General features: G+C 39.2%; 1 pseudogene; it reads right to left on the reverse strand.

Moving 5' to 3' along the window:
• The window catches only part of LOC149238463 (uncharacterized), a 40,952-nt pseudogene extending 23,430 nt beyond the window's left edge, over positions 1-17,522 (reverse strand).
• Between the last annotated feature and the right edge of the window lie 5,812 nt (positions 17,523-23,334).

Genomic DNA, 23,334 nt, shown 5'->3' on the forward strand with positions numbered 1-23,334 from the left:
AAAAACAAATATTTTTCAACATGACCCCCCATCCAAAAAAAAAAATTATGTTCTTTGAAACATTTCATATTATGCTCTATTTGTTGCTTACCATGCAAGTGATCTTGTAAATTACCATTTTTCATATACTCATAAACCAGAAGCCATTGACTTTTCTCAGCACAATAGCCTATCAAGCGAAATAAGTTTGGATGGCTAAGCCTACTCACTAGATCAACTTCCACTCTGAATTCCCTTATGTAGGTTGTGTTGCATATGGAGGCTGAGATGCATATGCTGAAAGACCTGATGGATATGTTGAGAAACCAATTGGTGGTGGTGTAGAGGATGGTAACTGATGCTCTTGCCTATGATATGAGTTCAGTCTTAGATATTCTATTCCATAAGTTGTTTGCACTTGTGGAGATACTGGAGGTTGTGATGATAACTTCTCCTTTTGACCATCAACTACAAGTTTCACAGTAAGAGTCCTTCCCTGCATGCCAAGCACAAAACATAGGTGTCAAGATCAACAACTTCCCTTCAACTAATATGACCAACATTATCTAGTACTGGCTATTACTTACATTAATGGTTTTGTTTGGTTCCTTAAGAACTTGCTTTGTAGCCTCTAGTCCTGAAAGTCACAAATGAAAATACCCTCTTGGTGACAAATACATACAACATTAACCAATACAAATATAGCCAAATGAGCTAGCTCTTGGAAAAACATGCATACATATCTAACAACAGAAGCATGTTAAACTTCCCACCATAAAGTAAACCGATGTATATTAGATTTGTACCCTAGATTTGTTGGTATTCTTATCATATGCAATTGAGCCTTCTTCTATCTCTCCGTATTCGAAAAAAACTTCTATAAGCTTATCATTGGCCGTGTCATATGAAATACCACCAATGTAAAGTTGCCTTTTAGCTTGATCTACACTTTGACCAGGACCTATGCTTGCCACTGCCAGATTGCTTACAGTAATCCTCCCAGGTACAATAAACAATGGATATAAAAATTAACAAAAACAGGTGTTAAATAATGAATCGGAGTTGTTTGATGATTGATCTCCCACCCTATGTAACAGTGGAGTACCATATAATTTGAGAAGTCTCAACACTTAGAAAAAACAACAATATATAAATGGAATACCACTTTTAGCAACACTAGTTAGATTGCTTTCATTTTTCTTCAAACAAGTTTAGGGTTTAGGCCATCAAGGTCATTCACTCAGTAAGGGTGGTATATGCAGATAGTGTAAACGGTGCACCAACTCTTGATAGCTTGTGGATGCTTATCGCTTAAAAGGAATAGAGCAAGCATCTGTCTTCAAACCAATGTCAATTCTTTTAAGCTTTTTTTAATTCTAAATTTGACCATATTTGGTTAAATTGTAGAGTTTCATAAAATAATCCAAGACTACGAATCATAATTTTTAATATGCTGTGCTAATATACACCGTGTTTCAATACGCTGCAAAATATAGACAGTGCTAAATTCAAATTTTCCAATAGACTGGTATTCGTTAATGGTTCTTAAATATAATCAATTTATTGAAGTGAAAGGAAGTTCCATCCAAAGAAATAAACATTTTTTTATAACAAACAATTTAAGAGTGACTTCCAAGTTCCCAGTGCCATATAAATTAAGTTTGATTCGATTTCTCTTATCAATTCAAATTTCATAGTGTACATTTCAAAAGGTGTGTTTCAAGGATGTTGTTGATGATTATTTTGGTTCACTGCAGTAGAGATTTCTTCTCAGGTATATATGATTTTACCATCCAATGAAATTTTCCCTAAGAAGAAATCTGCATGAGTATTAGTAAAATGGATTTGAAAGTGAAATACATAATGTGGTATATTCAGGATCAAAATAACCAAAGGTACCAAGAACTTTGGTGCTTACATACATCTCGTCTTCACAGGGAATTAGTTTGGCAAGGCCAAAATCTGATATCTAGACAAAAAAATTTCAGTAAAGGAGGGGAACATTAGAAGTTAAATCTCCTTGAAATAACGATGTAACCAATGGAAATTTGAGAAAAATAAAATTTCCTAAAGCAATTGATATATAGTTTATAATGATTATTTTACAGGTTGTAAGCCTCTATTTCGTTAATGGAGCTCTTTTGAAAAAGAAAGAGAAAGGTAATGGATACCCTGGGCTCGAAGTCTGCATCAAGAAGAATATTGATGGACTTGAAATCCCTATGAATGATAGGAGTGTTTGTTGTTAGACCGGAATGGAGATAAGCAAGGCCTTTTGATGTTCCCATAGTGATTTTTAACCGTAAAAGCCAATCCATCTTCATTATGAGAATTCCTGTAATATGACAGTGTATGGGTTCATAATGAAAAGAATAACAAAGATACACATAGATACATACATATAAATCTATACATGCACATCTATGTATGAATGTACAATAGGGTTTATGGGTGTGGAATTGCATACATTCAGTGTTTGATGGCACTCAAAATTGTAAATAACAAATGTAATTTTTCATAATAACAAAAATAAATATTAATTTCATATTCTTAGACAGAGAGTGTGGGAAGCCCGCATTAAAATATTTCCAAAAAAATTTATAGTGCAACCAAAATAATAAACTCTATTGTGATTTCAAAAATAACTAGATCAACTTCTAACTTTTGTCTTGGAACTACTGCTCCGTTCTTTTCCCCGTCTATGTTGTTGGCTCAACATTGGCATTTTTTGAACCATCTAGAGGATATGAAATTGAGTCATCAAAAATAGCAATTGGATAGACAAAATCCCCTGATTCACTTATTCCCTTCCTTCTGCTCTGTTTCTCCCTATTGGTTGCAGCTAATTCCTATCCTCAGTAGCTCTCTTTGTTCTTGTTGATGGTCCACTCCTGCGCTAGCTCCTCCCTTCTCTATGGCTTATACACAAAGCCATTTCATGTGTGGATTAATCACATAACATGCATGGAAGAATAAATTTAAAAACCACTACATTAAACCATGACACATGTAAGAAATCCTTGAATGATAAAATATGTCTACCAACAGTTCAATGTAAATAAACCAAAGGCTTCACATGTTGAAGAAATGCCTGAGAAAATTTATTGAAGTGTTGCCATTTAGGCTTTGATTTGCAATGTTTCTGTAGAAGATTTGGGAGTGTCTGGTTTGAAATCAAGGTCACTCTTTACCTAACTCGCCCGATTTCCTCCACCTCTACTCTAAACTCCTTTTCAACCTGTTCCTTGCAAAAAAAAAACAAGCAGTGGCATTACACAACAAAGACCAACTCAAAACAAAATATGAGATTCAAAATAATGTAACAGCATGATACTTGCATGTTGTTAGGAACATTTTTCATGGCTACAGGGTTACCATTAGGCAATAAACCACGATAGACAATGCTATAGCCACCTTTACCAATGACATTTCCATCTAAGAAACCATTAGTAGTGATCTCCATGTCTCTAACAATGTACGAATGACCCCAACCAAGGTGTGAAACTTTAGGCACAAATGTCCTAGGAGATTAAGTTGACCTAAGGGTCTCTCCACTTGTAGTAGAACCCTTATTAGATGATACAAAACCATGCATGTCCCTTTAATCCTCTCCCTCTCAACCACAACACCTATTTCATGGCGCCCTTCTTCAACCTTTTTCTGTGGCTTCTGACTATGTGGGCACAGCAGATATTGCCTTTCATTTGGCTTTACATTGATGACCGAATCCACCTCAGAGCTCGCTCTCTCTTTGTATCAAAATTGGGTTTTGAAAGATGCCCATACCCAATCTGTAGCATAGATTTTTCCAAATCCATATCGTTGGAATCATCCCTGGCAAATTGAGCACCAACCATCTTGGTTTTTCATTATCAAATTAAATGATTCCATCTAAGTTTTGTACTATCGGATAGGTGATGTGATCTAGGCTTTGATTTGCAATATTTCTGTAGAAGATCTCGGAGTGCCTAGCCTAAAATCTAGGCCACTCTTTACTTGACTCACTCGATTGCCTCCACTACCACTCTGAACTGCTTTTTAGCTTGTTCCCTGTGAAAAAACTAAGCAATGTCATTTCACAACAAATACCACTACCTTTCGATCAGCTTTACATTGATGCCCAAATCCACCTCAAATCTTGATCTTTCTGTGTATCAGAACTAGGTTTTGAAAGATTCCCATACCCAATCTGCAGCACAGATTTTTCCAAATCCCTATCGCTGGAATCATCCTTGGGAAACTGAGCACTAGCCATCTCAGTTTTGTATTTTCAAATGAAATGCTTCCATCTAAGTTTTGTACTATTAGATAAAGTGTTGCCATCTATGGTTTGATTTGAAATATTTATGTAGAATATTTTGGAGTGTATGGTCTAAAATCTAGGTCGCTATTTACCTGACTCACCTAATTGCCTCCACCTCTACTCTGAAATCCCTTTCAGCTTGTTCCCTATGAAAAAAACCAAGCAATGGCATTTCGCAATAGATACCAACTCAAAATAGAATATGAGATTCACAATAATGTAACAACATGATGCTTTCCAGTTGTTAAGCATATTTTTCATGACTACAGGTTTACCATTAGGCAATAAACCACAATAGACAATTACATAGCCACCTTCCCCAATGACATTTTCATATGAGAAATCATTAGTAGCAATCTCCAAATATCTGAGAATGTACGAATGACCCCAACCAAGGTGTGAAACTTCAAGCGTAGATGTACAAGGAGATTCAGTTGACCAAGGGGTCTCTCCACTTGCAGTATACCCCTTATCAAATGATACAAAACCATGCATTTCCCCTGCATTAATCCTCTCCCTCTCAATTATGTATATATTATATATCATTTAAAAAAATTATGTATATATCATGAAAAAGTAAATTTTTATAGTTAAAACATTTATTTAGTCATGTATATACTCTATATAGCTTTCAGAAATACAATTTTGTAATAGCCCTAGTCAAAATTCCATGTAATAATGTAAATAAAGGAAAAAATAAGACCGCGGGTAAGGGACACTTATTCCCAGCTAATGTTGGGCAAATATATCCTGGTGCACATCACTGGATGTGTGTTTTGGCTAAGGAAAATACATTAAAAGGAGAAAAGACATTTTTGGCACTTTTATTTATGAAAATAAAGGAAATTAGGAGAAAAGTAAGGTGAAATATCACAGGTTGAATGTGAAATTGAAGGAAAATAATGAAAATGAAGAAAATAAAGGTCTCATTCATAAAAAGGCTTATGAGGATCAATTGGCAGGTTACTTAGTGTTAGGTCTTGACAATGTTAGGATTTTGTAAGTTCAATTTTGGATCTGTCTCATTATTATTTCTCTCTCTCTCACTCTCTTGTTCACTTAGAGTTTTCTTGGAGCACTCTAGTTTGGAGCAAAGGAAAGGAAAAGTAAGCAAGGAACAAGGAAAGGAAAGTATGATTAAGTAGCTTCAATAGGAATGCTTGCAAGTAACCTTTTGCATGTGTTATTTCCTAGTTGGTTTGGACATGCATGGCTTTGCATGTTGGTGTATGGTTCTCTTGCTATCGGTGGCATGGTTTTGTCAGGTTATGACAATGGTTTTCAGCCTATCCTAGCCTTTTTCCGGATGCCATGGTATGTTGGGATGTTTATTTCGATTTTCAAGCTTTGGTTTATCGGATGAGTTTTAGAATCCAGGGTGGAGGTGGTCTCAAGTTCTATTCCTAAAGGCATAGGAACCCCTTGACTAGTTTTGGCAAGATACACAATAAAGCCTGAGGGAGAAGTCTTGGTTTAGGGCTTAGTGATCTGGGTTTGGATTGCGGTAAAGCCCGAGATACTAGTCTTGATTTACGGCCTAGTGATCTGGTTTGGATTGCGGTAAAGCCTGAGAGACAAGGAGATAGAAAATTCCTCTAGGATAGTGATGTATTTCGGATGGCATTCCAATTTTTGTTCAGTTGTGATTGGAGCACCGGTTTTGGTATGATCACGGTTTGGTGAGGGTGGAGATGGTTTAAACTCTAGATTCCCTTGGTTGTTATTGGATTAGTTTTTCTATGAGATCCCACATTCATGCTTGGAATATGGCATGGGGGTGACTGGATGAAAGAACATTTGGTTGAGCCATGTTTATGGTCAGGTGGTACGTGGAAGTCCCAAACTTGGTCGGATTTGCCTATGATATAAAAGCTAAGTTCTATTACTTTTGCACTAATTTATATGTGGATTTAATGGTTTTCATATCTCTAATATTTACATGGTTTAATGCTGGTTATAAGAATGGTTGAATGATTGGTTTATGTCATGGCTATTTCATATATTTAGTGGATGATATTGATATGTTATGATGCTAATGTGTTGGTTGAGATAGAGCAGGAGATGTAGAGAATCATAATGAGGTTGTAGCATTGTAATTTGGGGTGAGAGCAGATTGTAATACATGTATTGTATGTGTGTTATATACATTAGGGTTAGGTACATGTCTTTTGATGTTATGGTTACATTCATGATATATGTTAGTTGATTAGTGTAGTTATATGTGCATGTGTCAGATAGTCAATAATGGTAGTAATTTGTTGTTGTACGCATTGCTATTTTTCTTTTATATTAGATACCCTGATGATTATGTTATATGTTGTTGATGAGTATGTTATAGGTTAACTTGTTGTTATATGACAGTTAGCTTGATGATTAGGGTTATAGCGTTTATAGCTTAATGTTATATGTATCATGCTAAATTGGATTGACCTATGCATATGGTTATGGTTACGATATTCAGGTATGAGCCAACATATTTATGATGTGGTGTTGTATTAATCTAGATTGACTTTGCATATGTGTGAATGATGCTTGTGTATAAGTTATGATGTAAACATGTTAGCTAGTGACTATTCTAGATATCATGATCTTTTTTATGTTTGAGTTGATATGTTGTGAAGTTATACCGTGCTAACTAGATTGATTGTGCATACAAGATAGCCTCCCCTACGACATAGTAAGGTATGAGTTTGCTTATGTTGTATATTTGGTGCTTAAATATTTCATTATGTCATCTACTTGATTTATTTAACATGGTATGTTGCAAGTTGGTTGAATGTTTGATGAATTGCATAATAAGATTATGTGTTCAAATGATCTTGTTTCAAGATGATTGTGCTTGTTGTGAAGGTAAATCCCCTCTGCGGACAGAGGCGATCCCTACTAACCCAAATGGGGTCTATCAACAATCAAACAACGCTAGTGCGCAGGTTCCTAATTGTAAATCAAAGACCGATGATGAGGGCCTACCTGGATTCCAACGCTAAATTTTGTAGAAGAGTCGTCGCTCCCGTTCCTTTGCTCCGACTAGTCACAATCCCCATGATCCTCGTGAACGGACACCTGCACATGCAAAGAACGACACAAACACAAGCATAAAATCCAATAGATGCAACTATATATCAGTCAGAAAGGATATAACTCAATCATCATTACAAAAGACAATAAGAGTGGAACCATAATGATAGTCGTCTATTATTTATAAACAAAGAAGAATACAACCATAGTTCTAACGTCAAATCCTCCTTTGACTGGGTGATCAGCAGCACATGCCTTGCAAAGCTTGTTGGGAATGGGGAAAAAGCATCTCTCTCCTTGGTTACTTGGACAAGAATCTCCTCACTTTAGATTTAGCTTCATGGGAATGAAGAAGGCTTCTTGTAGCATGAGCTTAGCAATTCTCATACTTTGGGACTTAGAATTTGGAACTTGGAGACTAACTTGTCCAAGGAAAAAGGACAAGCTTTTATAGATAGAGGAGAAGGAGTTAGGGTCATCCACAAGATTCATGGGATTGGCTTTATCACTAAGAAGCTTCCATGAGAGGTGGACAACTACTTCCCTTCTATGGAGATTCGAAGCCCAACTGAACTAACTCAAGATGGAATCAGTTCATGAATAGGTGAGGAAGAACCTTCATAAGTTTGTTTATTAAAAACTTTACCCAAATGGGCTGGCGCGAGTGCGACTCTGAGACAGAGCACCAGCTGGCGTGCCCTCTTTGGAGGATTTCCCCCATTGGCGCGAGTAATACATAGTAGAACCATGCCAATGGAAAAAGGGCTACTTTTATGGGTATTTTGCAGAAGGTGTCTTCAGGGCATATGAAGTACATACTCAAGGGGATACAATACAAGTATTTTCAGGTTATGTCACTTCTCACAGGTCCCGGAATAAGTCCTCCAATGTGCGGGAGAAGGGGTAACAGGGACGGTGACAAATTATTGTGTAACAGTGCTAATACATATAAGTTGAGATAGATGGCATGTACTCGAGTGTGATGGGTGATAGTTGTAGAATTATGTATTATGACTGATGACTATGAGTTGACTATGGTTTATGACATCATTGTTAGTCCTAGTAAATGTTGATTTTGAAATGATAGATATGATTGTCTTGATATGTGGAACATGTGGTTGACATGTGTGAGCAGTTGCAGGAAACATGCGACAAGGTAATAGTTGATGTGTTTATACAACTAATAGTTGGGTGATGTGATAGTACATAGTAAGCCTCGATCGCAACAAGGTAAAAAGGTAAAAGGAAGGGATTGGACAAGAATTTGTTTGCCTATGTTTGGAAACCTTAAGTCCAAATGAATGAGTGATTTACATACATGGAGTCTTCTTAACCTTGATTTTGTTGACATTAGGTGGATAGTGCTAGATTCATGAACATGTACTTGACATGTATATTAGATAGTCTCTAGTTACAGGTGGACTTGTCAAGATAATTGGAGTCCCTTAAGAGATGGTGTGGATGTGTTTATTTGTAAGGCAAAAAGCTTGGCACGACAAGATAATGTGACTGATGTATTGTTATGTTTATTTATGTACTGACATTATTTGTTTATGGCAGTGTAGTAGGGAGTTGCATGGCAAGAAAGATTGTCATGAATCTTGAAGAAGGCTCAGGTTGATCTTTCCTTTGGAAGCACTGGGAACCATGGGGATTGAGTGATGGTGTGTGTTTTTAGTATTGCGCTTTGGTATTTTGTGATTTTTGTGCTTGATTTATAATTTTGTCCATGTCTGGTGCATAGCTATGCAACTTTGTTGCGGTGTTGTATGTTGTTATGTGTTTTCATGATCTTCTTCATGTTTGTTTCTTGTGTTGCATCTTATGTTTTGAGTCTTAGGAATTGGTTGGGAAAGAGGAAAGTTAGTGGAGCTTGGGGAGAGTCATGTGGTACGCAATAGGTAAGGTAAGACTCAAATGAAGCTTTGTGCGTGAGTAAGCATAGTAGAAGGTAAGACTATGATAGTTGATTGGACTGGTTGGTCCATACTGGTAAATGGATGATGTCAGTACAAACATGTGAAAGGTAACTAGAAAAGGTAAATTAAATGGATCTGAGGTGTTATATGCCTTGCCTACATTGGGAGAAATTGTTCTCAATGTTGTGCATGCATGAAGGAAGTTATCTTAACATAGACCTTATGTTATCTTGTAATTATGTCATGATCATGATTATGTTGATGTTTATATATGTATGTATGTCATTATCTGACAAGATGATGATTTTTTTATGCTAATGATTACATATGTATTATGTATGTATGTATGTTGTCACTGTCTAATAGGGTTGTCAGGGATCATTCTTGTGGAGGAATGATTTCTTATGCAAGTGAATGGCATGAAGAGATTCTTGGTTCATGAGGAAAAGAGTGGGAGGGGTAGTCACAACAAATTTACGAGGTCAGTATCATGTGGATATGAAATGATATTGCATACTTGTATTATGCATATGTTTATAACATGTAATGTGGAAGGATACATCAATGAAATGAAAGCAGTGTGATATGTGACATGATGTGACGGGCATAGATAAGAGCCTGGGAGCAAGGTTTCTTGGTAGAGACAATGTTCTTTTGGATGTCAGATACTATTGTTGTGTATATGTTGTATGTGTTACATCTATGATGTTGTGCGCATGCGGTGTTGTGTATACATAGTGTGTACATGTTGTTTTATGAAATGTTATGTACAAGATGGTACATATAGTGTTGTGTGCATATTGCATATGTAGTGCTAGGTATAGATGGTGCTATGTACATGACAGATATGCTGTGTTGTGTGCATATGGTGATCTGAACATGTTGGATATGCATTGTTGTGTACAAATAATGTTGTGTACATGTTGTATATGAAGAGTTGTGTATAGATGATGCTATGTTCATCTTGGAGATGCAGTGGTATGTACATATGGTGTTGTACACATGTTGTACATATAGTTCTATGTACATATGTTGTTGTGTGCATGATTTTATGAGTGGTGTTGTGAGCATGTTTTTTCATGTACATGTTGTACAGGTGGTGTTGTGTGCATGTGGTGTTGTGTACATGTCGTGCATGTGATGTTATGTACATGTGGTGTCGTGCACATGTCGTGCATGTGATGTTGTGTACATTTGGTATTGTGTACACGTTGTACAGTGGTGCAGTGTACATGTGGCATTGTGTACATGTTGTGAAGGTGGTGCCATATACACGTGATGTTGTGCACACATTATGTAGGTGGTTGTAGTGTACAGGTAGTACTATGTACATGTGGTACATATGGTACAATGTAGATGCATGTATTGCATGGTGTTGTATGACGTGTGTAGATGTATGTGTGTGATGCACACTATGTGTATGTGCACATGGCTGAGGAGAAGGCACTTGGTGTTTGTTTAGTGTGGCAACTGATCTAGAGTGTGTATAGACTAAAGACAAAGGTAGAAGCTAAGAATTGATTAAGGATAAGTATCAATGTTTTAATGCAGTTTTATTATGAATGTGATTTGCGACTATGGTACATGATGATTATATGTGATCTATGATTATGCTTTTTTATGGTTACATGTGATTTATGATGTTGATCTATGATGGTTGTGTTTTGAGCTAACTAGATGTCATATGTTTATACCTGATGTTTTTATCAAACACTTAGTTTAACTTGTTGTGACAGGAAGAGAACATGATTGCAAGTGTACCTTATTGACGAACCACCAATGAGGTATGATTTTAAGTTATTTCAATTTATTTTAAATCTAATGGAAACTATGTTCTTGGAATAGGAATGCTTTAACATGCATGGTTGGGTGGACTAAATCGACTATAATAATTGGCAACAATAACAAAATGATCTGAACATTTAGCAGTATTCTGGTAAAACACTTCAATAGTAGGGCCATTGTGGGACACTGATACCCAATAGTGCCCATTGATTTCCATGAGAATGTTATAACTAGTATGATGGTTTTAAGGCAAATATATGCCTTGGTTTTTGTATCTTCTGATGCGAGGAAGCCTTGCCAAAGGATGGATTTCCCGAGTTAGTGGATTCCGGGGAACTTGGAAGGTGAGTGACTACACAGAGGGGGTGATCGGATTTCCTGAGAGACTGCGTAGCAAAGAAGGGAATGTCAGGGATATATATATTTTTTGTCATTAGCATTTACAAATGGAATCAGATGCACATTGGAAGTGCACCCCGAAAAAATGAACTTGTAATTGTTCACTGAGAGGAAATGTAGCACTGGACATTGGATGTCGCTTTGACTATGACAGTGGATTCTGGATTTCTTGGGAAGGAGGTGAATCTTGGTATTACTTTGAGGGTGGAAGTGTGATCCTCTGGATTCCCTTGTTGATTGATATGGGCATGATATCCTTTTGTTTGTTGATTTAGCAAATGTGCATATGTGTATATGTGGTTATTTCAAATACAGTAATACGTCGTGTTATAAAGCTCTAGTATGCGGTATAGTTATTATCTTGTCATGTTGTAATGATGTTTTTCTTTTGAGAAAGTATTTCATTGTAAATATTGTAACGAGCTAAGTCAGAAACCTCTATGGGCAGCATGTTTTATTTTTAGCGGTTTTTGTTGAGGTCTTGGCATGGTGTAACACTGAGCATGGTGTTCCCCAAGGGAGGGATTCTCTAGAAACCCTGGTGAAAATTCCATGTAATAATGTAAATAAAGGTAAAAATAAGACCACGATTAAGGGACACATATTCCAAGATAAATGTTGGGAAAAGATATCCTAGTGAGAATCATTGGATGTGCATTTTGGCTAAGGAAAATTGGAAAAGTCTAAGGCAAGGCATTAAAAGGAAAAAAGGTATTTTTCGCACATTTATTTATGAAGATAAAGGAAATTAGGAGAAAAATAAGGTGAAAGGTCACAGGTTTCATGTGAGGAGGGAACTGAAGGAAAATAATGGAAGATGAAGAAAATAGAGGAATCATTCATAAAAAGGCTTATGAGGATTAGTCAGTAGGTTGCTCAACATTAGGTCTTAACAATGTTATTCTTTTGTAAGTTCAAGTTTGGAAATCTCTAATTATCATTTCTCTCTCTCTCAGTCTCTTCGTCGCTTAGAGTTTTCTTGGAGCACTCTAGCTCAAAGAAAAGGAAATGGAAGGCAATGAAAGGAAAGGAAAAGCAAGCAAGGAACAAGGAAAGGAAAGTAGGATCGAGCAGCTTCAGTAGGAATACTTGTAGGTGACATTTTTCATGTGTGATTTCCTATTTGGTTTGGACATGCATGGCTTTGCATGTTCATGTATGGTTCTCTTACGCTCGGTGGCATGGTTTTGCCAAGTTATGACAGTGGTTTTCAACCTAGCCTATCCCTTTTCTGGATCCCATGTTATGTTGGGATGTTTATTTCATTTTTTGAGCTTTGGTTTACCAGATGGATTTCAAAATCCGGGGTGGAGGTGCTCTCAAGTTCCATTCACAAAGGCCAAGGAATCCCTTGACCTGTTTTGGTGGGATACATGGTAAATTCGAAGGGAGAAGTCTCGGTTTAGGGCATAGTGATCTCAGTGTGGATTATGGTAGAGCCTAAAAGACTGGTCTCAGTTTAGGGCTTAGTGATCCGGTTTGGATTGCGGTAAAGCTTAACAGACAATGAGATGGAGAATTCCTCAAGGATAGTGAAGGATTCTAGATGGCATTCCAAGTTTTGTTCATTTGTGATCGGAGCACTAGTTTTGCTGTGATCATGGTTTGGGGAGGGTGGAGGTGTTTTAACCTCTAGATTCCCTTGGTTCTTCTATGAGATCCCACACTCATGCTTGGAATATGGCACGGGGGTGACTAGCTTAAAGACATATTTAGTTCAACCATTTCTATGGTCGAGTGGTACGTCAAAGTCCCAAACTTGGTCGAATTTGCCTATGATTAATAAAATCTAAGTTCTCTTACTTTTCAACTGATTTATATTTCGATTTAATGGTTTTCATATCTCTAATATTTACATGGTTTAATGATGGTTATAAGCATGGTTGAATGACTAGTTTATGTCATGGTTATTTCATATATTTACTTGTACTGTTAAATGGAGAATGATGTGATCCTTCTGGTTATGTTTCATAAGTTCTTTCAGTCATTTATGCATTGTCTTGTAACCTAGACCTGTAGGTTGGATTGATGCCAAGTGTTTGATAGAATGTCAGTCCTGGTTGGGGATGCTCGGGCCTAGTCTTGAGATGATTTTGATTAATCGAAATTGTCATCATGTTTTTTCATGGATTCTGGAACTTACAACAAGTTATGGGCAGAGGCCGAGATTTTGGGCGAGAAGAATGGCTCAAATCCTAGGGTTGCTGGCCCAGAACTGGCAATTTTGGACCATATTCATTGGCAAGTAGGCATGTGAAAGATTCTTTAGGTTGTTGGTTGCTCCCTTTCCCATAGCATGAGAGTTACTGAGGCCTAAGAGATTCAGAATAGCAGTGGGGTCCAGGAACAGGCTGTCTCAGTGGTTGACTTGTTTCCTCAGGGGTTTGTTGATTATGTTGGATGATTGTATGTGATGTTTCGTCGATTCCACTTCCTTAAGGTGACATAGGACATCGAATATGATTTTAGTAACATTCCTCCTCATGTTTACCCCAATTGGAATGGTTACTTTGGGTAGAACTGGGAGGGGGTGTTACAAATTTAACACAATGAAAAGTTACACACTATATTTTGCACTCTAAAGAAGTTTTCACATCAAGAAATGTGATCCTCTCAGCTCATGTTAGATCTGTACTTAAGATGGATTTATGCTGGTAATATTGTATACGATGATGATGATTAATGTCCTATAAGATCTCTATAATTTATTGGCCATTAAGAAGATAATAGAATAACTAGAATTCTTTAACATTTTATTTCTATACTTAAAAAGAAGTGACATACCAGATCACCATAGTTTTGCTAACTAAAAAAATTAAACAAATTTGTAATGTGATAAGTATTTTGAAAACTAAATAGAATGTGAGGATAAGATGGACAATCTAGGATGAAGTGTTTTTCATTTTCAACCCTCTTAGGATTGTATAGGTGATAGACTCTTTCATCACAAAACATTTTTGGAATTGACAAATACTCAATCTCACTATAAAGCTCATAAGAATTAATCTTTATTTTAACAATAATACTAGTAAAAAACAAAAGACAGTTATGATTTTAGAAATTAAATTTTATCACATCTTCCTAATATACTCATATATATATATATATATATATATATATATATATATATATATATATATATATATAAGTTTTGGAGGGCTACATCTTTATCATGTCCAATATATCACCTAGATCTAGCAGGAAATTAAACCACTGAACTTCACATCAAGGAGTGTCTTAATAGAGCACCCGACCAAGACCCCATGGATATAAATGCTAAATATTTTTGTAACATATTAATTCATTAAATAAATTATAAATATTAAATGATATATCCCAAAATGAATTTTATTAAATAGAAATCATCATTAACAATATTATTAAGTTTAGACTTCTGTAATCCATAATGTTTAAAAAATACTTTTTTTTTGAGAGATCACATTGATTAATTACATGGAGCCAACATTTCAAACCCTCTACCGTGATTCATGAGCTCCAAATAATTACTCAATGTAATCTCTGAGAAAAACTCTTTTTTAAATATTATTAAAATAAATTATATACAACTTACAATGCTATAACATTTTTAATTAAATTTCTAAAATTACATAAATTTAATATGACATCCCATCAATATATACGTTTAATGTGATTATTTCTTATCATGGAAATTGATTACTTAATCTAATCATGAGATAAGAACTAGAACTCTTCTCAATACTAATTATTGTAAATAGTATTTTCAATATTCATCAATATCGTAATTAGAATTTTCAATATCCATAATGCCGGTATTACTATTATGTTTTAATTTTTTTTTGTTGATCCATCCAAATTCAAATGGTATTTAATTGTTACAAAGTTATTTGGACTTTAATAAAAAATGGAAAAAATAACATTTGTTATTATTTTACAATCAGGTATGGGTAGATCTTAGATAAATATGTAAACATAAACAAAATATTTAATATTTAATGTTTAGCATTTAATATTTAACATTTTTAATTTAATGTCAACCCTTCTTAAAAATCAATCTAATTATTATTATATATAAACACAATATAAATTTAGAATATAAAGAGGTTTACCAACACTCAAAAAAGAGCTATAGTAAGTAAATAAAACTTCTTTTGTACTTACTCAAGAGGTATGGTAAATAAATAAAAATATAAATAAACTAGAGGTATGTAAATAAGTAAAACATCCTTTTATATTTACTCCATAAACCTCTTTATATTTAAAGAAAACTCAAAAAAGAGGTTTTATTTGGGTGAGCGTATGGGCGAAATAACATGGGCCAAATACCATATTTATAAAAGAGGCATGGTAAATAAATAAATATAAAAGAGGTATAAATAGGTATGGTAAATAAATAAAAATATATCAAATATGATTGGAAATGAACATCAATAAATAAATAAAAATATAAATAAACCATAGGTATGGTAAATACATAAAACCTCTTTTTATATTTATTTCATAATCCACTTTATAGTTACGAACACCAAAAAAACAGGTTTTATTTAGGTGAAGCCTATGGGCCAGATTATTATTAATACCATGCAAAAAAACATTATTAGCTGTAATATTAATATTAAAATATTAGTATTAATATTATTATTAAACATAATATTCATATTAATATATTATAATATTAATATTATTAAATTTAATAACTTTGGATTAATATAATTTTAAATTTGTTATATTATAATATATATTAATAATATATTTTTGGGAGAATGAGCTCTGATGATGAGAACGTCCCACCCGCAAGAACTCTGATAACCCTAATCGCTGCACTCCCCTAACCCTCCGAGCTCGCGCCGCCAGGCTCCTTCTGACAGCCTTCAATGGCTTCGCCTGTAGGAGGGGTGGTGTCATGCCCCCAGGCCTACGGTAGTCTTCCAACCATGTCCGGCGAGGTGCGGCACCACCGTGCACTTTCTTTTTAACAATACTTGTACACATGGACTACGCCTTTTCACATTAACATAATTAGTTTGTGTTTCGCAACCAAGTAAAATGCATTAGCCTTTATACTTAATGAATTCCATACTCATTCATTATCCAATATGCAATTAACCAAGACAATAATAATTGCAACCAAGTATAAAGGGAGGGGCAACTCCCGAACAAGTCTGCCCGGTAACAATATATTATGATAATCTTCAATAATACATCATACAAGTGTGCCTGGCAAAATACAAGCCAACACTTAGAAATATTTACAATCAAGGCAAAGACAACCTTTTACAACCATGTGCCAACCTCTTACGGTAGGAGGGTGCTCACTCGATACACCAAGAACTCCTCCTCTCGGTTCTACACAAAACTACCTTACAACTGTACTCTGTCGACCTATAATCAACTCCCGGTAAAACTGCGCACTCTTCTCTTAAGCGCATGAGATATGCGCACTTACTGCACCCCTTTTACCCCTAGCTCAATGTAGAATAGATAGCGAAGTTGTGATGAACTTCGATGATGAAAATGAGCTCAAGTCTCCTCGCATATATACCCATCCTTGCGTGCTATTTGGAGGGGGTATCCAGCCCTAAGGCCGACCCCATAACTCCACTTTCAACACCCCAAATGAGCCTTAATACAAGTCGGCTTAGCTTCTTAAGCATCGCATATAATTTTGGTTCCAACACTTAGTTTATTTTCAAGTGTCGTATTGTTACATACTTTCGTCGCACTATAGCTCGGCTGTTCGTCGCACCGTGCCCGCTCGCTGTAGAACCGCGCCCGCTCGCTGTTGAACCGTGCCCGCTTGCCACATAACCGCGCCCGCTCGTCGTGCACGGGGCACCCGCCCGTTGTGCGCACCTACCCGGGTCGCGTTCACCGCGTCCGCTCGCTGTAGAACTGTGCCCGCTCGCCGTTGAACCGTGCTCGCTTGCTGTATAACCGCGCCCGCTCGTCGTGCACGGGGCGCCCGCCCATCGTGCGCGCCTACCCGGGTCGCTTTCACCGCGTCCGCTCGCCGTTGAACCGTGCCCGCTTGCTGTATAACCGCACCCGCTCGTTGTGCCTGGGGCGCCCGCCCGTCATGCGCGCCTACCCGGGTCGCGTTCACCGCGCCCGCTCGCTGTATAACCGCGCCCGCTCGTCATGCCCGGGGTGCCCGCCCGTCGTGCGCGCCTACCCAGGGTCGCATTCACCGCACGTCTGCCGTGCAAAGGGGCGCCCTCTCGTCGCGTTCACCGTCCACACGTCGTGCGTGCCTGCCCGAGTCGCGGAGGCCTTACATCCTCCTCCACCTGAAATCGTTGTCATCCTCGACAACATACCATCTTGGTAGCTCTCCACCAAGATCAACATCGACCATGATGTAGACTTCTCCATATAAGGCAAACATCACTGCAACATATATAAAGCTCCATCTCCATCATGTAGTAGTCATCTCAATGATCATCATGTGAACCAATGTCAGGATACTCCAGCATAATGCCAACACATCTCTGTACACTTCGCGAACCCATGTCTGAACTAGTTGGGTAGCTAATCCAACCATCACGCTCAATCCATGAGAGTGAACATCCTCATGTCCTCACCAACTATTTCTCAAACATCAGCCACATCCTCGACTCATCAAGAATCTACAATCCATGCTCAGGTCCATGGAAACCCCATCCATCTACAACATGTCATGATGCTTGATGCCAAATCATCCCTGCACCATCAATCATACCTTCTCAACATGTTTAAGGGCTCACTGCCATGAGCAGCTAACAATGAGCCCCATCTTCTATGTCATCTAAGAAGACGTAGAGGGAGAAGAGCCTGAAGGCTCTCCCTCACTAATCGATTCAATCCATCTATCAGGATCCTCAATCTCCATCCTTTGTAGGTATGCCTCCCGATCTTCCTTATGGATATTCGGCCTCACATATACTTCATCATCATCATCATCGTCCTCCACTAGCTCTAGCCTTCTTGACAAGTCCAAGATGCTATCTGAAAGTGATCTAATGACCAATGACTGCTCCACAAGCTTTGCCTCAACAGTGGACAACCGCTTGTTCACCTTCTCCTTATCCTCCATTTGCATTCCTCCTAATTTATGATCAGGTTTTGTCACACCAATGGTTGGAACACCAATGGGCACATCTTCCCTTCCATCATAAATGAAGAGTTTCCTCAAATGTGGTACAACCATAGCCTCAAATTGTTTCATGAATTCCATCCCCAATACAGCTTCATAGTCATCAATCCGCACTATAGTGAAGTCCACCTTCCCGGTCCATTCACCAAGTGTAGTGTCCACCTTTTCAGCTATACCAAGAATCCCCATAGGAGGAGAATTCACTGTCTTCATTTGTGCCTTCACCGGTACAAATTTCAGCCCAATCCTTCTCACAGTATCTTCACTCATGAAGTTGTGTGAAGCCCCACTATCCACCATAGTGAGTACATCAGCACCTCCAACCTTCATCTGAACATACTCCAACCTGTTCCTTTCCGGATCTCTTCTAGAAGTCACTTCTGTAGTAGCAGAAGCACCAAGTATCTGCATCATCCCCACAGAAGCATTATCATCATCATCAGATTGTGCAGCAGCGGCCACCTTCGGTTTAGAGGGACAATTCTTCACCACATGTGGTCCTGCACATATCCAACATTTCAAAGGCTTCTTCGCTTTCGGACTATCATCTGATTTCGAAGCATCATCCTTCTTCTTTTCTTTTGGCTTGTCAGACTTCTTTTTCTCATTAGAAGTCTCATCGTAATGATCCACCAACCTATCAACCGCAGCAAAAGCCTCCTCAAATGTTATAATCTTCTGCCTCTTCACCTCATTGCGTGCCCAAGGCTTCAACCCAATAATGAAGTTGAACACCTTGTCCCTTTCTGCCATGTCGGGAAGTTCCAGAGCTGCACTTGAAAACTCTCGCTGGTATGCTTGTAGGCTTCCGGTTTGCTTTATGAACTTAATCTTCATCCTTGCTTCCCATGTTTCATCCTGAGGACTGAAATGAGTCTGCAAAGCCTTCTTCATGTCATCCCATGAAATGATGTCATCAGCACTGCCATTGGCAATCTGATCCACCCTCCTTCGCCACCACATCTTAGCATCCTTTGTCAAGAACTGAGCAGCCACCTTGACTTGTGTCTCACCATCAGGTAGACTCAATCGTTCCAAGTACTGTTCCATGTCCCATAGAAAGTTGCCAAGAGTCTTTGCACTGCTTGTACCATCATAAGATTCCGGTTCATTGACTTTCACATGAGGCACTCCTCTAACTGAGTTATGCCTCACGACCTTCTTCAATACCGCAATCTCATCCTTGGCTTCATCAAGAGATTTGTTTACCTTGTCAAGAGTTCCTTTCAAGTTCACGATCTCTGCAAGACCCTGATCCTTTGCTTCTTCAACCTCCTTGACCCTTACTTCAAGTTGTGTACACATAAGATCAGTGTACTCATACTGTGCTCGGAGTTCATCATGTTGTACTCGGAGTTCTTCAAGCTCCTTCTTGGTCTTCAAGTTGGTCTCTCGCTCTTCTGCAAGTGAGTCCATCTTCTTATCCCAAGAAGTCTCCAAAGCCTCCATCTTTTCAATCACCTTTTCAATGAACCCAAGAGTAGTATCCTTCATTGTGTCCTTTACTGTGTGACTAGACCCAGCCTGAGAATCAGCTGCCATTTCTAACAACTTCTTGCTTCTCTGCAATCTAGTTTCAACCATTCAACAGCTTCCCAAGTTACCTGCAATAGAACCAACCCTTGTTCCACTTCGTGTGAAACGGTTTCCTTCACCTGCAAGAACCTGTCACGAGCAACCCTGCTCACCAGCTCTAGACCGAGCTCTGATACCACCTGTCACGCCCCCAGGCCTACGGTAGTCTTCCAACCGTGTCCGGCGAGGTGCGGCACCACCGTGCACTTTCTTTTTAACAATACTTGTACACATGGACTACGCCTTTTCACATTAACATACTTAGTTTGTGTTTCGCAACCAAGTAAAATGCATTAGCCTTTATACTTAATGAAGCCCATACTCATTCATTATCCAATATGCAATTAACCAAGACAATAACAATTGCAACCAAGTATAAAGGGAGGGGCAACTCCTGAACAAGTCTGCCTGGTAACAATATATTATGATAATCTTCAATAATACATCATACAAGTGTGCCTGGAAAAATCCAAGCCAACACTTAGAAATATTTACAATCAAGGTAAAGACAGCCTTTTACAACCATGTGCCAACCTCTTACGGTAGGAGGGTGCTCACCCGAGACACCAAGAACTCCTCCTCTCGGTTCTGCACAAAACTGCCTTACAACCGTACTCTGTCGACCTACAATCAACTCCCGGTAAAACTGCGCACTCTTCTCTTAAGCGCATGAGATATGCGCACTTACTGCGCCCCTTTTACCCCTAGCTCGATGTAGAAGAGATAGCGAAGTTGTGATGAACTTCGATGATGCAAATGAGCTCAAGTCTCCTCGCATATATACCCATCCTTGCGTGCTATTTGGAGGGGGTATCCAGCCCTAAGGCCGACCCCATAACTCCACTTTCAACACCCCAAATGAGCCTTAATACAAGTCGGCTTAGCTTCTTAAGCATCGCATATAATTCAGGTTCCAACACTTAGTTTATTTCCAAGTGTCGCATTGTTACATACTTTCGTCGCACTATAGCTCGGCTGTTCGTCGCACCACGCCCGCTCGCTGTAGAACCGCGCCCGCTCGCTGTTGAACCGTGCCCGCTCGCCACATAACCGCGCCCGCTCGTCGTGCACGGGGCGCCCGCCCGTCGTGCGCGCCTACCCGGGTCGCGTTCACCGCGCCCGCTCGCTGTAGAACTGTGCCCGCTCGCCGTTGAACCGTGCCCGCTTGCTGTATAACCGCGCCCGCTCGTCGTGCCCGGGGCGCCCGCCCGTCGTGCGCGCCTACCCGGGTCGCGTTCACCGCGTCCGCTCGCTGTAGAACTGTGCCCGCTCGCCGGTTAACCGTGCCCGCTTGCTGTATAACCGCGCCCACTCGTCGTGCCCGGGGTGCCCGCCCATCGTGCGCGCCTACTCGGGTCGCGTTCACCGCGCCTGCTCGCTGTATAACCGCGCTCGCTCGTCGTGCCTGGGGCGCCCGCCCGTCGTGCGCGCCTACCCAGGGTCGCGTTCACCGCCCGTCTGCCGTGCAAAGGGGTGCCCGCCCGTCACGTTCACCGTCCACACGTCGTGCATGCCTGCCCGAGTCACGGAGGCCTTACGGGTGGGATCCTCCCCCCTCCTTTCACATCTCTAGCCTCTCACATTGACCAGCATGCGATTCCTCTGACCCCTTCTGGCGTTTTCCCTGAAATAGATTAGGGAGGACAAAGGACGAACAGAAAAGCGATTCCTTCAGCACAAAGCGATGCAGCTGACAAAGAAAAAGATGCGCAACAAAAAGCCTCTTCGTCACAGCCAAAGGCGACCTCGGCTACCTGCATATCAAAGTTGATCTTCCAAGTCATCGCATTAATGGTGAGATCCAGTACATGGAGGATCATGCGCTAATAGGAAATTTTCTTGGATTTTGGCCTACTGAAAAGGTGCTGCAGGGATGGATAGCTTCAAAATGGAAGCCCAAAGGACAGGTTACCCTACATCTTGGACCGAAAGGCTTCTTCACAGCCATTTTCCATTGTGTGGAGGACAAATCGTGCATATTCGAAGGCGACTCGTATTTCTTTAACTCTTCAGGACTTTATCTCACGGAATGGAAGCCAAGGTTCAATCCTGACAAAGAAGATTTCAGCTGGGCTCCAGTATGGATACGTATGTATTCCCTCCCAGTGGAATATTGGAAAGAAGACACGCTAGCATATATTGGCAACAAACTAGGGACCTTCATCAAAGTTGCTGAGGAAACACAAACCGCAAATATACCTCGTATGGCAGGATCTGTGTCCAGATGTACCTGACCAAAGCTCTAGCCGACTCGGTAAGTCTCTTTCATGATGATTTTGAATGGACTCAGCCTTTAGATTACGAGCATATCCCCTTTCATTGCCATAAATGCCATGAACACGGCCATCTCTTCCAAGATTGTCCTCTGAACTCGCAGTCCAAATCTTCAACCAATGAATCCAATAAAGACTCGGAAGGATTCACTAAAGTTCCAAACCGCCGTAGGCATGCCAAGAAAAACCAGGCAGTCCCTGACAGCTCCATCAAAACAGATACCCAGAACAGATTCATTTTGCTTTCTTCTCCTGATCCTCAGGATAAACCAAGCTCTGAACCTCAGGAGAACACCTCCTTGCCCTCTTCCTCCCATACTCCCTCTGCCCCCATGCAGTCCTCCGTTCCAGACACTTCTCGCCCTTTAACCAATCCCCTTTCGGATAATAAAATGGTTTTTGACCTCGACACTTTCCCCTCTTCCCAGGGGAAATCTGTTCTAGATTTCAACCAGCAGCCCTTGGCCATGGATCTAGATGCAGCTCTTGCTCTCAGTCTACAGGAAGTCACAGATGTGGAAGACCAGAGTTCCCCTATCATCATGGAGGAAGATCCGGAGCATGTCAGCCTAGATGGTCTAGATATCTTCAAACTTGAAATGACTTGCAAACAAAAAGAATATAACTCAATACCCCGTTGGCAAATTGACAGGCTTGAAGGAGTCTTAAACAAAACGCAGCACAACAAAAGTCTTGGTATACAAGCAGGAAGCCCTTGGGACAGAAAAAAAAAATCTCAAAGAAACTAAGAAAAGGGGGCGCAAGACAGACCTTCAAAGGACTATCATAGTAGGAGAAATACTTATGGAATCAGGGCGATTCCCTAAGTTGACAAAGTTCTATAAACCCAAACCCCATTATCCATGAAGCTCATCTCCTGGAATGTGAGAGGAATCAATAGCCCCTCAAAACACCGTATGATAAAAAACATGATTCAACAAGAAAAATCGTCAATAGTTTTTCTTCAAGAAA

This window comes from Pinus tabuliformis, chromosome 8, assembly GCF_031772625.1.
Source record: "Pinus tabuliformis cultivar Carrire ecotype Pingquan chromosome 8, CPIR1, whole genome shotgun sequence".
In the NCBI taxonomy this organism is placed as follows: domain Eukaryota; kingdom Viridiplantae; phylum Streptophyta; class Pinopsida; order Pinales; family Pinaceae; genus Pinus; species Pinus tabuliformis.